The following is a 15,050-nucleotide window of genomic DNA, read 5'->3' as shown; positions in this document are numbered from 1 at the left end:
GGAATCAATGGTGAAAAACGAAAAGTGAGTAGAATAATATACCATCAAAGCTTTGCTTCATGGTGGTTCAGGGGTATCTTTAACTTCTTCTTTTTATTATTAAAAAGTTGATTCATCTTTGAATGATATAGGGATGTTTGAGGAATTCATTTGTTAATTCTGGTATGATTGACCCGATCCACATACTGTATTTACTCAAATGTTATGCACATCATTTTTGGCCAAACTACGTCACAAAAATTAGGATGTGCATTAGATTTGATGGTGCCAGCAAATACTTTTTTGGTTTCAAGGTTTTGAAAGTTGAGATGTGCATTAGATTCAATAATAATAATAATAATAATAATAATAATAATAATAATAATAATAATAATTTATTTATACCCTGCCCATCTGGCTGGGTTTCCCCAGCCACTCCGGGCAGCTTCCAACAAAACACTAAAATGCAATAGTCTATTAAACATTAAAAGCCTCCTTAAACAGGGCTGCCTTCAGATGTCTTCTAAACGTCTGGTAGTTGTTTTTCTCTTTGACATCTGGTGGGAGGGCGTTCCACAGGGCGGGTGCCACTACCTATGGCATATTAGATTCACGTAAATATAGTACTATATTATGAAAGTTCAGAAACTGGGTTTATAAATTAGCCAGTGAAATGTCCAGTATTAAGACCAGCGGCATTAAAAGGCATGATGAGGACAAGTTGACCACTGAACTGACTCAGGGATCTGGTCAGGGAGAATCACCTAAAGGCATTTATCAGGAATCAGGACATAGGAGAGGAAACAAGATAGTGGCTCAAGGAGGCCAGTTCATAATCCACTTACTATAGACCAATACACGCTTACCTAGTAGTAAGTCTAACTCCCCTCAGTTGGAGTTTTATCTGAGATGCACTGGGCCACAATGTTAAAGTGTTTAAGTAGTTAAGAGAGCTTGCAAAAGCTTTCAGTTTTCAGGAAATCCCCTAAACATGTAGACCAGCCCAGAAATTTGTTGGTGGGTTAGGTGGGGCAGTGGCATTTCTGTTATTTGGCTGGTTAATATGGAGGCAGTGGGAGTGAAAAATTAGTAAATGTGGGGATTCTGTCTAATAAAAAAGCACTGCAGCTAAAAGGATGCAAAGTCTGTAAAGCTTTAACTGAGAAAGATCAGCAGTTTGTATAAATATATGGCCTCACTTGTCACTGCTATAAACATCTGGTGCTGTTCTAATTATTTTCCAGTTTCTTTCTCAACGAGAGTTTTGACCCTGGAAAACATAATAAAAAGGTGAATGTGTCAATTGAACAAGCAGATACTGTACACTTAGCCATTTGTGAAGTCATTAGTGCCTGAAATTCTCCTTTGTGAATTTGGGTGCTTAATTTTCTCTAGATGCTCTCTCAATGCTCAAATATTCAGTGAATGTTTTAGTATTTGGAATTTGAAGTCCATTGATATCTGGTTTAAATGTTTAAAATCTGACCATCAGCATTTGTGGAAATCAGCATTTGTCAGTATTTAGCACCTGGTATGTAACAGGAGATTGTGGTAGTTTTCAAACTTTCTACCTTCAGGGAAAATTTTATCTTTAGGAAATGCTTTCCACACGGATTTGCCTGACAAAGGACTTTAACCTCTTTCAGAATAAACTCAGTATACACTCAGTTCACCATAAGAGCTTTCTAGGAAAGATCTAGGAGATTACAGGAGAGTTCAAGCATGTTCATATTTTTAAGAGAGGAGTAAAATGAAGCCAGGAAATTCAAGCCCAGTCAGCCAACTTCAGTTTAGATCACAATACAACCACTGGGTTGCATCCAACTATGCATGTCCATTAATTTCAATGGATCTACTCTGAGTAGGACTAGTATTAGCTACAGTTCAGCATCTGTCATCTGAAGGGCAACAAAATCCCCAATAAGAACCATCTTCTCTTATTAAACCAATCATATTAAACCTTATTTCTACTTTGTATGTAATGATAGTTCTGTGAGTGGTATATATTGTTGTTGTTGTTGTTCAGTCGTTCAGTCGTGTCCGACTCTTCGTGACCCCATGGACCAGAGCACGCCAGGCACGCCTATCATTCACTGCCTCCCGCAGTTTGGCCAAACTCATGTTAGTAGCATGTTAGTAGTGATGGGCAAACTTACCTTGTCACAATCCAGTGGTACAAATTAACATGAAAACTTATTTAGTTCAAGTATTTAATGAATTCATATGCTACTGTCCAAATATGCAGTCTTCCCATGATGACTTACAGCATACACAAATAATATATGTATAGTAAAGGGTAAAAGAACCCCGACCATTAGGTCCAGTCGTGGACGACTCTGGGGTTGCAGCACTCATCTCACTTTATTGGCTGGGGGAGCTGGCGTACAGCTTCCGGGTCATGTGGCCAGCAAACCAGAGCAGCACACGGAAACGCAGTTTACCTTCCCGCCAGAGTGGTACCTATTTATCTACTTGCACTTTGATGTGCTTTCAAACTGCTAGGTTGGCAGGAGCAGGGACCGAGCAACGGGAGCTCACCCTGTTGCGGGGATTCGAACCGCCAACCTTCTGATCAGCAAGCCCTAGGCTCTGTGGTTTAGACCACAGTGCCACCCGCATCCCAGTATATGTATAAGATACTCCAAAATGTAGTAGTAGTAGTAGTAGTAATAATAATAATAATAATAATAATAATAATAATAATAATAATAATAATAGCAGGATCTAATTTTTAAATTTCTTCTATTTAGCCTGAAGCTCTCCAAGTACTTTGGATGACACCAAAGAATATCTTGGAAAAGTAGCATGTGTACTATAGCATAATATGGCAGGACTTGTTCATTTCCATCTCACTGTCCCGGGACCTTAGAGTGACAGGCAGGTAATTAATTAATTAATTAATTAGGAAACATCTGAGCATGTGCAAAGATGGCAGAGACTAGCTGTTTTGTCATTCAGGCTATATCAATTAACTTGCAATCCAGCTGAATTTTTAAATACAAAAAGTTCATTGGATCAAAGTCAAGAATGGTAAACTTTCGATATACTGCTTACAAACTGACTTAATACTGACTTTTGGCATGGCTTATAACGGATTCCAGAAAGTACATACATACATACATGCATGCATAATTTTATTTGTATGCTGCATTTCTTTAGTTAAAATCATGCTCAAGGAGATTTACAATGTGACAAAAAAATGCTTCATTACAAACATAAATTTGTCATAAACAATAAATAAAACATAAAAAGTACACAACCAAATTAAACAATTTCCCAAAAATATTAATAAGATCTAAAATAAAGATACAAAAAAATAATATCGTAAAACACCAACAGCCCCCCCCCCCACCGCATACCTCCTAAACAATACTCCAAGCAAAGATTATGTTCAGTTGCTTTAGCTTTTTGCAGCCAAGATGGTCTCTGGCCTTGCATCAGCCTCAGCTTTTGTAGCTGCAGTAAGTCAGGGCCCTGCCCTCCAAGGCCAGTTGAGAAAGGCCTGCAAAGAAGGCATCATGACTTCCAGGACTCAGAACCAAGATGGAAATTTGAAAGAAATCCTGTTAGAAAATCCGTCTCAGATGAACTTTCCCCAGAACAGAGCATAGCTCTGGAACCTTCTCTAGTCTGAAGGACAAATCTATTTACATCATTACAAATCTATGGGCACTGATCTTGACCTTTTCTGTTCCTTCCTTGTATTTATTTTATTGATTTATATCCCATCCTTCACAGCTTCCCAGGGCAGCTTGATTATTGTGCTCAATAATGCATGACTAGGTCTTATTTGGAAGCAATCCATTGTGTGATGTTCCTGAACAGACACTGTGGAAATCTGTGTTTCCGGAATGTTGGAAAGCACCGAGGTGAAATCAGGAAGCAAAGCTCCATCAGCATCCACAGTGTTCTCCCTTTTGTTCACATTCCTTCTAGGAATCCTTCCCTTCTCTGTACCTTGAGACCCTCCCCTAATACCAGTGCAATTCTTGCAGTGCTGAAACAACATCTTGTTTTGGAAATCTTCCATTGTTGTTGCTGCAGCAGCTTGTGGCTCCCATAATAAGGTTCCCAGGGCAGCGGAGGAGCCTGCCTTTGATTCTATGCCACAGTTGGCTTGGCGGTTTGGCCTCCTCTGCCCTCTCAAACTTGGGCCCCCGATAACGAATACTGATGGTGCTGGTGACATCTTTCCCCCCTACAATTGGTGCACCTGTCTACAGGTAACAATTCCATGAATAAAAGTGGACTCAGGAGTGCTGAACCAAGGCTAGTGGGTTTTAAACCAATGCAACGCCAGTAAAGGGACTGTGGGTGTCGTAGGGACAAGACCAGCTTAATTTATATATTAAATATTGGGATTTGGCTGAGAGTGGGGCAAATAACTACCAAATCTGAAATAGAGTTAGGTAAGGACTAATCAGTGGAGTGTGATCAAGTAATTAAGTAGTTCAGGCTGCAATCCTGTGCACACTTACCTGGGAGTCAGTCCTGTTTCATTCAATTGGACTTCTGTATAGGGTTACACGTCATGCCTTGTTGATTTCAGTGGGATTTTACTGTGTCCCTGGATTATTTCTTGTCCTTATCTGCTTGCTTCTGATTTTTATTCTCTAGATTTAAAAAATTGCCTTGCAACGGCATACTTTAAAATATGCTTAATTTCCTTTTATTAAATTGATAAATGCAGCAGTCGAGGATACATTTACAGTATAATGAGAATTTAAGGCTTTTCTATTTCATAATTTTTACATTGTTCAGACAAGCAATTTGTCATTGGCAGAAAGACAGCCATATCATAATTTTCAAAAGTATTTTTAGCCATCCATTAAATAGGAAAAAAGGTCACTTTCTGTAGTCAAGAATCACTCTATTAAAATAATTTGCCAACATACAAATGTTGTCACATTCCCATCATTAAGTATTTATCAAAAGGTTTTTTTTAATTTTTAAGAGAATATATATTAATAAATGGGCAGCTAGCAGCTGGAACTGGAAGTCATATTTTGCAACTCTAATGTTTTTTACATCCTTAATTAGATAGCATAAGGTTGATATGATTAGGTCAGGATGAAGTGTTTTTCATTAAACCAAATTTTAGAAGTTGTATTCATGATTCACCCTTGCAATTAAATAATGGGACAATGAATTTTATATCATTGACCTAATTATTCCCCCATGGAAATGTATACATTTAATCAATGTGTGCCTTAGGACCTTCATTAGCAACAATGGGATAATAATATTTTGAAGTACATAGATTGCATGTCTACAAATGTATTTGTGTTCTAATTGTTGGTGAATGAGGTGAATATTGAATGGGATTTCAGTTCGAGACCAAATTAATTTACACTGCACTTGTCCTCATGCCTACTCAGATGTAAGTCCCACTGAGTTCAATGGAACTTAGTCTCAGGTAAGTCTCACTGCAGTCTCACTGTGATGCTTATCATGGGGTAACCCTAGACACATATGGCCTTCATTTGCCAGCATGCCTGAACTGTGGCATTTAATTCCCCATTCATATATCATCATGCCACATGAAAAACAGCTAGGTTGTCTACCAGTTCCCAAAGCTGTTACAGGTATCGACACCTTGAACAGTGATGGGGAAGCTGTGACCCTCCCAATGTTTTTGTTGTTTAGTCATTTAGTCGTGTCCGACTCTTCGTGACCCCATGGACCAGAGCACGCCAGGCACTCCTGTTTTCCACTGCTTCCCGCAGTTTGGTCAGACTCATGTTGGTAGCTTTGAGAACACTGTCCAACCATCTCGCCCTCTGTCGTCCCCTTCTCCTTGTGCCCTCCATCTTTCCCAACATCAGGGTCTTTTCCCGGGAGTCTTCTCTTCTCATGAGGTGACCAAAGTATTGGAGCCTCAGCTTCAGGACCTGTCCTTTCAGTGAGCACTCAGGGCTGATTTCCTTCAGAATGGATAGGTTTTATCTTCTTGTAGTCCATGGGACTCTCAAGAATCTCCTCCAGTACCATAATTCGAAAGCATCCTTTTATCCCTAAATAATGGCAAAGTTGGCTGGGGCTGATAAGTGTTGAAGTCCAGCAACAAATGAGGCAGTGGTCAGGGTGCTGCAAATGCACTGGTGGCGTCAATCCGGTGCTCCTGCTGGCATGTTTGCACAATGCCAAAACTTGCCGCCATCTTGACTTCTCCCCGTCTCCATTCTCATATGCAGTCGCAACTTGGCTGGAGGGAAGTCAGGCAAGTGCATGCAGCTGGATCCTAAGCACTTTTGTTGGAAGTGAATTTGGTTCCACGGAGTTCCTAGTAAATCTTATCATCTCATATTCTTGGGAGGAACTCTGTCCAATGAAAACACTGAGATGAACCTGAAAATATCATTGCCTCAATTCAAAGCTCAAGCTCTTCATGTATGCAGAATTTCCCACTCGGTTTCTTTGAAATCCTTGAACGACATGGCTTGAACGTTGCCTCCTCAAAGATAACAGGACAATTGCTCCTGGAAATGAGACTGATTAGGGCTAATTTTCTAATTCTAAAATGATATTATAGGAAACCATAAAAAATTAGCCGGCAGTAATTTTTTTTTTGAAAAGAAAATATATTTGTAATTAGGTTGAACACACAAAATTACTTGGGGGCCTATTATCGATACAATTTTTGGCACTTTACACTAATTTGCATTTATTACTCTCAGGCCAACTTGTTAATATGTTAATAAATAAGTCATTAATATATGTTATTTAATTGCCACCTATTTATTCCTCCTCCATAATGCATTAATTACCTGTTAATAGTTAAGGGCAAAATCCTTGCTTTGGAAAGGATCTAATGTTGCCTTCCATCGTTCAGTTTCAAGAGATATCCTTGTGATAATCAAGTCCAATAAATTCAATATGGCTTTTCAAGGATTTGGAAAAGTTAATAAATGGGTCCTCCAAATCTACATTGGGCATGTTCCATGCAAGTATCCAGATAGGGTACTGATTTTTCTACTGCATTTTTCCTCTTTTGCTGCCAATGGTGCACACCAGCTTTTGTTTAAGGGAGGGAGGGAGGGAGAGAGCACACCAGGCTCCTAGCAGTGATATTTGCAGAGAAAAACTGAAACCCTAAAAATAAAGAATGCAATGCTTTTCCAAGTGCAGTCAGTCTTTATTTATGGATTTCACCACTTTGCAAAAAGAAATTAGAAAAGGAATGCCATCACAACTGAATAAAGTATTACAAAGAATTTAGAATCCAAAATTAAAGCTATGCAAAAATAACGTACAGCAAAAAATATTACCCTATATTTTTTTTAAAATCATTTGGTTATTTTCATTTAATTTTTTCAGCAGCGTAGCAAATGTATTTGCTGAATATGCAACTTTATAGAATAACCATATGATTTTCTTGTTAGCAGAACTAGATTGTTTCCCTTTTCAATACTGGGGCATAGGCATGGGGCATAGGCAGATTGATCCAAGCAAAACAACGAAAGCCACACACCAACATGGTGCCAGGCACAATGCAGAGAGGAGTTTGCCCTTTGGGTTCCCTCAAGCATGCTGCCATCTTTGCTATATAAACAGTGACCATGGCGGAGCTTCGTGCTCCAGCACCGGGGGCAGGAAGCAGGCGGGGCGGGGCTGGCACACGTTCTGGGGGCATGGCGCGCCACCTGCAGGGGTGTGGCATGTGCCAAGATGGAACCCTATTGAGATCCCGCTGCCCGGGGCGCCCCGCCCCCTACGCCTGCCCTTCCTACTCCAGTGACAGTGACACTCACCTCTTAAAAGTAAGAAAAGGGGGGAAAGGGGTGAGGAAAAGAAAGTGAAAACTGTGATTATAAACAACCATTCACTAATATTAGCTTTCATTTCCCTGTGGCCCAGTAATCAGAAAAAGTGAATATCTTTAAGAGGTGGGAGAGTAGCTTTGTGTGGCACCTGGAATTAACTAGACCAGTGTGGCAAAGATCTCTGCCATTAAATTCTTGGTTCAAAATCTACAAACACTTCTTCTTCTTCTTTTACATGTGTGTATAAGGGAAAATAGAGATTAGGAGAAGAAAATTAAATGCAGGCTGGACAAAAAACAAGATTCATTTGCCCATAAAACATGTTAGGAAGTTTAAAAAAACATTTTAACAGATGTGCGCACACAAAGGACTACTTTAATAAATTATCCTAATGAAGAATGAATGTTGCCCACCAGTAACCTAATGGAAAATGGAAACAGTCTTGCAGATTGCAGCTGCTGTTTGACTCTGCACGGTCCTATGTTGGTGGCATGATATCCTATTTTATGAATAATGAAGAAGGAAACAGAATAAAACCTGGCTTAAAATGGTTATATAAAATACTCCAAGTCATGGATTCCTGCATCCCCGGATCAGATGATTACATGGTGGTGTGTTTGTGGAAGAAAGATAAATATGAGAGAGAGAGAGAGAGAGAGAGTCAGCAAGCAACAGCTCTCAGGAGCTGCTCACAGCATCCTTTACTTTGCCACACGATATCCAATACAATGTGCAGCCGTTCCACACTACAGACTCAGGCAAAATGAAATGTCATGGTGAAACAAACGGGGTTTTGCTTAGGGGGAAAAACAAACAAAACATCTGTGAACTTGATGTCGTTGGAGACATTTTCATTGCTTGCCATTCATTTAAATTTAAGGAAAACTATGAAAATGTTAGGAACATTTAGGAATTTCTAAAATTTGCTGGTGATTCTTGAAAGAAAGAAAAAAAGATACTTGAAAATCCATAATGAGCACATTAATTATGTAGAAGCAGTGATGCAGAAGAACCTAATTAATTGTCGTCTTGTCAGACTTCTGATTCCCATACCTGGAAAGGAGGTGTTAATTTCCACAATACTTAAGCATATATGCAAACTGTTTCACCAGAGCACTTTGAGTGGTGGCAAAGGAGAAGCGCACTCTCCTGTCATTTCTTTCTTTCCTCTGCAGTAATTAATGGGACGTTCTGTTGACATGAGCTAATAGCTTTTGATCAGGGCCTGCCTGTCTGTTGGGCAAATGAAAGATTTGTTCCAGTGGTGGAGGCAGCAAGCATACCTGGGAGAACAAGTAGCCGTTGCCAGTGCTGATGCCAAAGGCAGCCAAGCCCAAGGAAGGGGAGACCCATTGATTGCATCTACTGGTCAACAATTATATGCTAAATCGTTTCCCCCCATTTCTGGGTTAGAAGGTGAGGCATTGTGCTGCAGGAGTTTGCGAAATGGGGTGCAGGTGCATACTCAGATCAAGGTGATAAAAGGGTAGGGTGCTGGTGGGACATGGATCTAGGGAAAAATGGGAAGGGGGCAATATATACTGCTACTGAAGGATGAATAGGTATGAAAGAAAACATTAGTGCAAAGTTACAACAGGAACAGCGTGCCAGTAAACTACTCAGTGTCAGGCTTCAGGAAATCTGATTCCTCCTACGGTGGGAAGCCAAGAAGTAGATAACAAGAAGAGTTCTTACCAAGTCCTTTATTCAATTCTCACAGATAGAGGCTTTGAAAAGTGCCTCTCCATTGCAGTAATGGTGTTGCTACGAGTAATCTCCCCCCCCCTTTTACTCTCAGTCACCAGCAGCTCCACCACTTATATGGTGGCTGTGTAAGGTCCTTTGTCTCTTTGCTTTCTGCTCTCTCACTTTCACAGACCTCCTGGTCCTAAGAGAAGGGGGGGGGGCTGGAATGCTTTCTAATGATAATGTGTCAACCAGCTGTCCTGACTCTTCTGCTCCCCCTCCCTCTCTTTCCATTATCTCCCAGCTTTGTCCTTATTCTGTCTCAGAGTCTTGACCTTCTGCAAACCACCGCTGTAATTCTATACTGTCCTCCTCTTCTTGGGAAGGTTCAGGAGGAGGGAGCGGTGGCCTCCACCATGCCTCTTTAGTCCAGTCCTTGACACACAGGATGCTTCACGTATTTGGGCTCCACGAGGTGTGACTTGTACCCAGTGGCTACTTATTCCATTCCATTTCTCAAGGTTTAATTCGAAATGTATGACAGAAGGAAACCTGAGGGAGATGACATGCATAGAAATATGACACATTAAAGGTTTTGATCATGCCCCTTTCATGCTGGAATATAAGGGTTCGGGCAATCCCTGAGGTATCCTGGAGCTAAGTTGTTCAGGGCTTTGTAAATCAATACAGGACCCTTGAACCTGGCTTGGTAGCAGATGGGCAGCCAGTGCAGCTGTTTTAACAACAGTGTCACATATTCTTGATCAGAAACTCCCATTGGCAATCTGGTTTCAACATTCTGCACCAGCTGGAGCTTCTGAACCAAACCAAAGGGCAGCCCCACATAGAATGTGTTACAGTAATCTAGCCTCAAGGTAACCAATGCATGGACTACAGCACTACAGCAGGGCTGGCCCAATACATTTTAGCACCTGAGGTGAACCACAAAATGGCACCCCCTCCATGCCAAAGAAGAAGGAACAACAACAACAACAAAACCTTCCAGTAGCACCTTAGAGACCAACTAAGTTTGTTATTGGTATGAGCTTTCGTGTGCATGCACACTTCTTCAGATACACTGAAACAGAAGTCACCAGACCCTTATATATAGTGAGAGGGTGGGGAGGGGTATTACAGTGGTACTACAGTGGTCAGGCTATCCCTGTCTAGGAATTGTCATAGTTGGTAAACCAGACAAAGCTGGTAAAAGGCACTCCTGGCCATAGAGGACACTTGTGCCCCTAGTGATAAAGTATCCAAGACTGCCCCCAAACTGCTTCAATGGGATTCTTCTGCTTCAATGGGAGTGCAACCAGAACAGGTGACTTCCCAGTTTCCCAGACATGGAAACCCACCTACCCAAAGAGCCTCCATCTCCCCAGGATTAAAACACAGTTTATTGGCCCTCATCCAGTCCACCACTGCATCCAGACAACAGTTCTCATAGCTCATGAATTTGATTTTGAGTATCTTCTTCATGATGAGCTACTGTTCTTCCCAGGCTTTAAGATGTGCTAATAAAGTCCTGCTCTGAATCTCAGCACTTACTGACTTTAGGTTGATTTTAAAAAGGAACAGGCCTTTTAGTGTGTGAGCTCCAAAATGATGGAATTCCCTTCTCCCAGAGTGTTGGATAGCATGCTTTTTTTCTTTTTCGCTTTCCTTCCTTGTTTAAGAAAGGAAAACACATTTGTTTAGGCTGTGGGTGTACAAGCACCCAACAGCTTGACCCGAGAGTGAATCCAGCCTTTCATGTGCTTCGATAGTTAAGATAGCTGTGCTAGCATGCTGATTCTGCCAGCATATTTTCCTATTGGGATTTATGGAGTGGGGATGAAGTAGAAGAATCCCTATGATCCCTAGTAGTAAAAGATGTTTCAAGCTTCACCACACTAATAGCATCTTCTTCACTTTCCAGAATATTGCATGGGAAGGAGAGGTGCCTGCTTGCTTCTCCATCATAAGGTCTAAGACACATTTGGGAATGGGATGGAATATAAAGGCCAGTGGAAGCAAAGGGTTGTGCAAGTGGAACTGAAGTAGGGAGCCCACTCAAAGTAAACTACGCATGTCTTGATTCTGCTCACAAGAATTACAGCAGGGCTGCTCAAATTGGTTTAGGCACACTTTTGGAAAAAAAACATACCCCTTTCATATTTATGTCTAGCCTTTGTGAGCTTGATGTACATTGTTAGTGTTAATTATTGTGGATTTCAGCACTGCTATCCTAATAGCTTTTCTAAACTGTTTAGCCACCTTGAGAATCGTTGGTTGAATGGTGGTCTAGAAATAAAAAAATAAATGGGTTTCTGGTCTTGTATGAAGACCACTTGTGATCATGGACAAACCTTGAAAATCCTCATTGAAAAACATTTAGTCTCAATTCTTCTTTAGTCACAATTCTTTCAGGTGTGCCTGCCATCAGATGCTTGGAAGAAATGGCTCAATGAAAAACAGGGGTTTGCTTGCTTGTTGTCGAGGCTATAGGAAACGATCCATTGCATTTGCTCTCAGGGTGGGGCACTGAACACATTTCATCCAATATCGTCTTACTTACATTAAAATTTGATTCATAGGCATCCTGTCCACAGAGATTAATTAGCAAGCAGGTCTGAAGTGTGCAAGTGAAAATATGATAATTAGTTTTCTGACAATGCTAACATTTCAACACTTCAGATTGCGTGATGGTTTTGCATTTAAGGAAAGCAAGCAAATTCCTCCCAAGCAGACTTCTGTTGGTTTGACATATACAGTAGTACCTCGGTTTATGAACTTAACCCATTCCAGAAGTCCGTTCTTAAACCAAAACCGTTCTTACACCGAGGCACACTTTCCCTAATGAGGCCTCCTGCTGCCAGTGCCCTTCCATCATTCGGATTCCATTCTTAGACCGAGGTAAAGTTTTGTGGAGTTCGTAAACCGAATCATTTGTAGACAGGGCTGTTCTTAAACCGAGGTACCACTGTATACATGGAAGCTCAGCCTGGCAGGGACACCTAGGCAAGCCCCACTGAAGAAGAAGAAATGCTCCTCAGCAATTGTGCTCATAGCCAATAATAATTTTCTTAGGTCTAATAATGTTCTTCCTTAAGGCTGCAACCCTGTGCATATCTACATGGGAATAAGGCCACTGAACATAGTGAGACTTACTTCCAAGTAAACTTGCTTAGGGATCATATAATATTATAATTCCGTATATTATTTTCTCTCCTTTCTGTACTAATCTCCAGTAAACAGGGAAATCCCTCAGGATATTTTCCATTTTAAACAAAATATGGCTTTAGAATCAAAGTATAAAACTTTAGAATCCAAGTATAAAAATAGCTAGTCTCCCACTTTTAATAGATGCAACTTTTGGAATTGATTGTTCTAGCAACTGAAAAGCCAGTCCAGGGTCCATTAGGTCAATGGTTCAAGTATTACACCATGGACTATTATAATTTCATATATTACATTGTTTCCCTTCTGTGTGACAAAACCACCAATGAACAATTCTTAAACCCCTTAGGATATTTTGTTTCTGTTGTTTTACCAATGTTTTAAACACTTTGGAATCCTTATATAAAGATAGCTAATGCATATGTGTTTCTGCACATGCCAATCGATCATTAAGAATGCTTGCAATCAATTGATCCAGCATATCTGATCTAATTCTGACTCTTTCAACTCAAGAGCTAAATTTTAATGAACTGACAGGAGCAGGAAATACAACATTATAAAAATCAGATTTACTGCTCAATTAATCCCAAATTCTTTAATTTAAGCAGATCTAGGATCAATGAAATATGCATAACAGCAGCTCAGACAAATTGGGTTAGGGTTATTTGGTTGCAATATTTATGTAAAAATAAAAATAAAAATGTATTATTAATATTAGCATACATAAGAGGGATTGTTTTTAAGGACAATTGATGATAGAATGGCATTTCTAGAAGCAGAGCTAAAACAGAACATGGGCACAAAGCGTGAGCAAAGGGAGAAATGTGAGACTGAGGTCCAGCGCCGAGGGCCTTTTGGTGGTTCCCTCCCTGCAAAAAGTGAGGTTACAGGGAACCAGGCAGAGGGCCTTCTTGGTAGTGGTGCCTGCCCTGTGGAACACCCTCCCATCAGATATCAAGGAAATAAAACAACTATCTGACTTTCAGAAGACATCTGAAGGCAGCACTGTTTAAGCAAGTTTTTAATATCTGTTGGGAGCTGCCCAGAGTGGCTGGGGAAACCCAGCCAGATGGGCAGGGTATAAATAATAATAATAATAATAATAATAATAATAATAATAATAATAATAATAATAATTACTACTACTATTACATTAGGTTATCATGCCTTGCCTGCCTTTTCAGAACCTGAGTTGGTAACAGAACAACCAGAATCTCTTAAATTTGATCAAAGACCCAAAGAGACGCATACTGTGGGTCTTAAGAATTCCACCATGTTCTTTGAAAGACAATTGGTACTAGAACCACTTGTTATGTATTTCCATTAATGAATCACATCCTATAAATCTCAAAGTGACACACACACACACACACACACAAATATAATTCAGATAAATTTGAGATTAAAAAATCTCGCTAAAGGCTTAATGAAAAAAGAAGGTGCTCAATAGGTGTCAAAAAGGCAATCTAGATGGAACCTATTTGATCTGTATTGAGAGGGAGTTCCAAAGGTATGATTCCTACACCGTACAAACAGGCTTTCTGAAAAGATGCTACCTGCAAGACTGTGGTGTTTAGATGAACCATTAGAAACAAGATTGCAAAAAGAGGAATATTTAGCTCCCTCTGAGTTATAGCTATTTCCTGATGAGGCTGAGGACAACTGTTCATCTCCTTTAAAATGTTTCTGGCCATAACACAGGATGGCATCATAAATAGATTGAGCAAGCTGCAAAGTAAATTATTTGAGTGTTTGGAACAGGCAACTCTGAAATCCAGTGAATCCCAAATTCTTGAATTTAAACAGATTTAGGGCCATTGAAGTAAATCAGAATGCATACTAGCATTCCAGGCAAATGGGGTTTTGGATTGGGCTGTCAGAAGCTTTGGAAAATATTAACCACGTACAAAGCAGCATTAGTGATATACACAGCAGCATTTAACTGAAAGATCTGGAGCACATTCTAAGTTTTCAGATAGCTAGATGTTTCAATAAACAGAAATGCTGATTACCTGAGATGGGAGATATAGAGATGGATGGGCAGCAAAAACCGAATTCAGATAATGATCAGACATCCAAGATCAAGATTTGCATAAAAGAATAATTTGTAGAAAAGTGAAATATTCATTGAAGTGAAAGGCATGAGGAATTCTGTTTGTTTGCAATAATAAAGACAGCTCCAGGAATGTGTATAGTCCATAAGAATGAGTGAATCTTTCAATTGCTCTAAGTTTCTCATTTTTCTAATCTTAAATTCAGTTCACCACATTTCAGTTTGTGATTTTTTTTAGAGATCTTTTTTTTTAAAAAAAGGTGTGAATTTCTTTTAGTGCACACATTTTATAGGCAATTTTACATATGTACACACAGCAATTTCACCTGATATAATGCATCACTGTTATTTTCACCAATGTATGCATTTTTAATGGATCTCTTACTCTGGCGTACACATTTTTGCACCTT

The sequence above is a fragment of the Lacerta agilis genome, chromosome 7 (genome assembly GCF_009819535.1).
Source record: "Lacerta agilis isolate rLacAgi1 chromosome 7, rLacAgi1.pri, whole genome shotgun sequence".
Lineage (NCBI taxonomy): Eukaryota > Metazoa > Chordata > Lepidosauria > Squamata > Lacertidae > Lacerta > Lacerta agilis.
The sequence above is the reverse complement of the archived record's forward strand: the minus strand, read 5'-3'. Positions refer to the sequence as shown.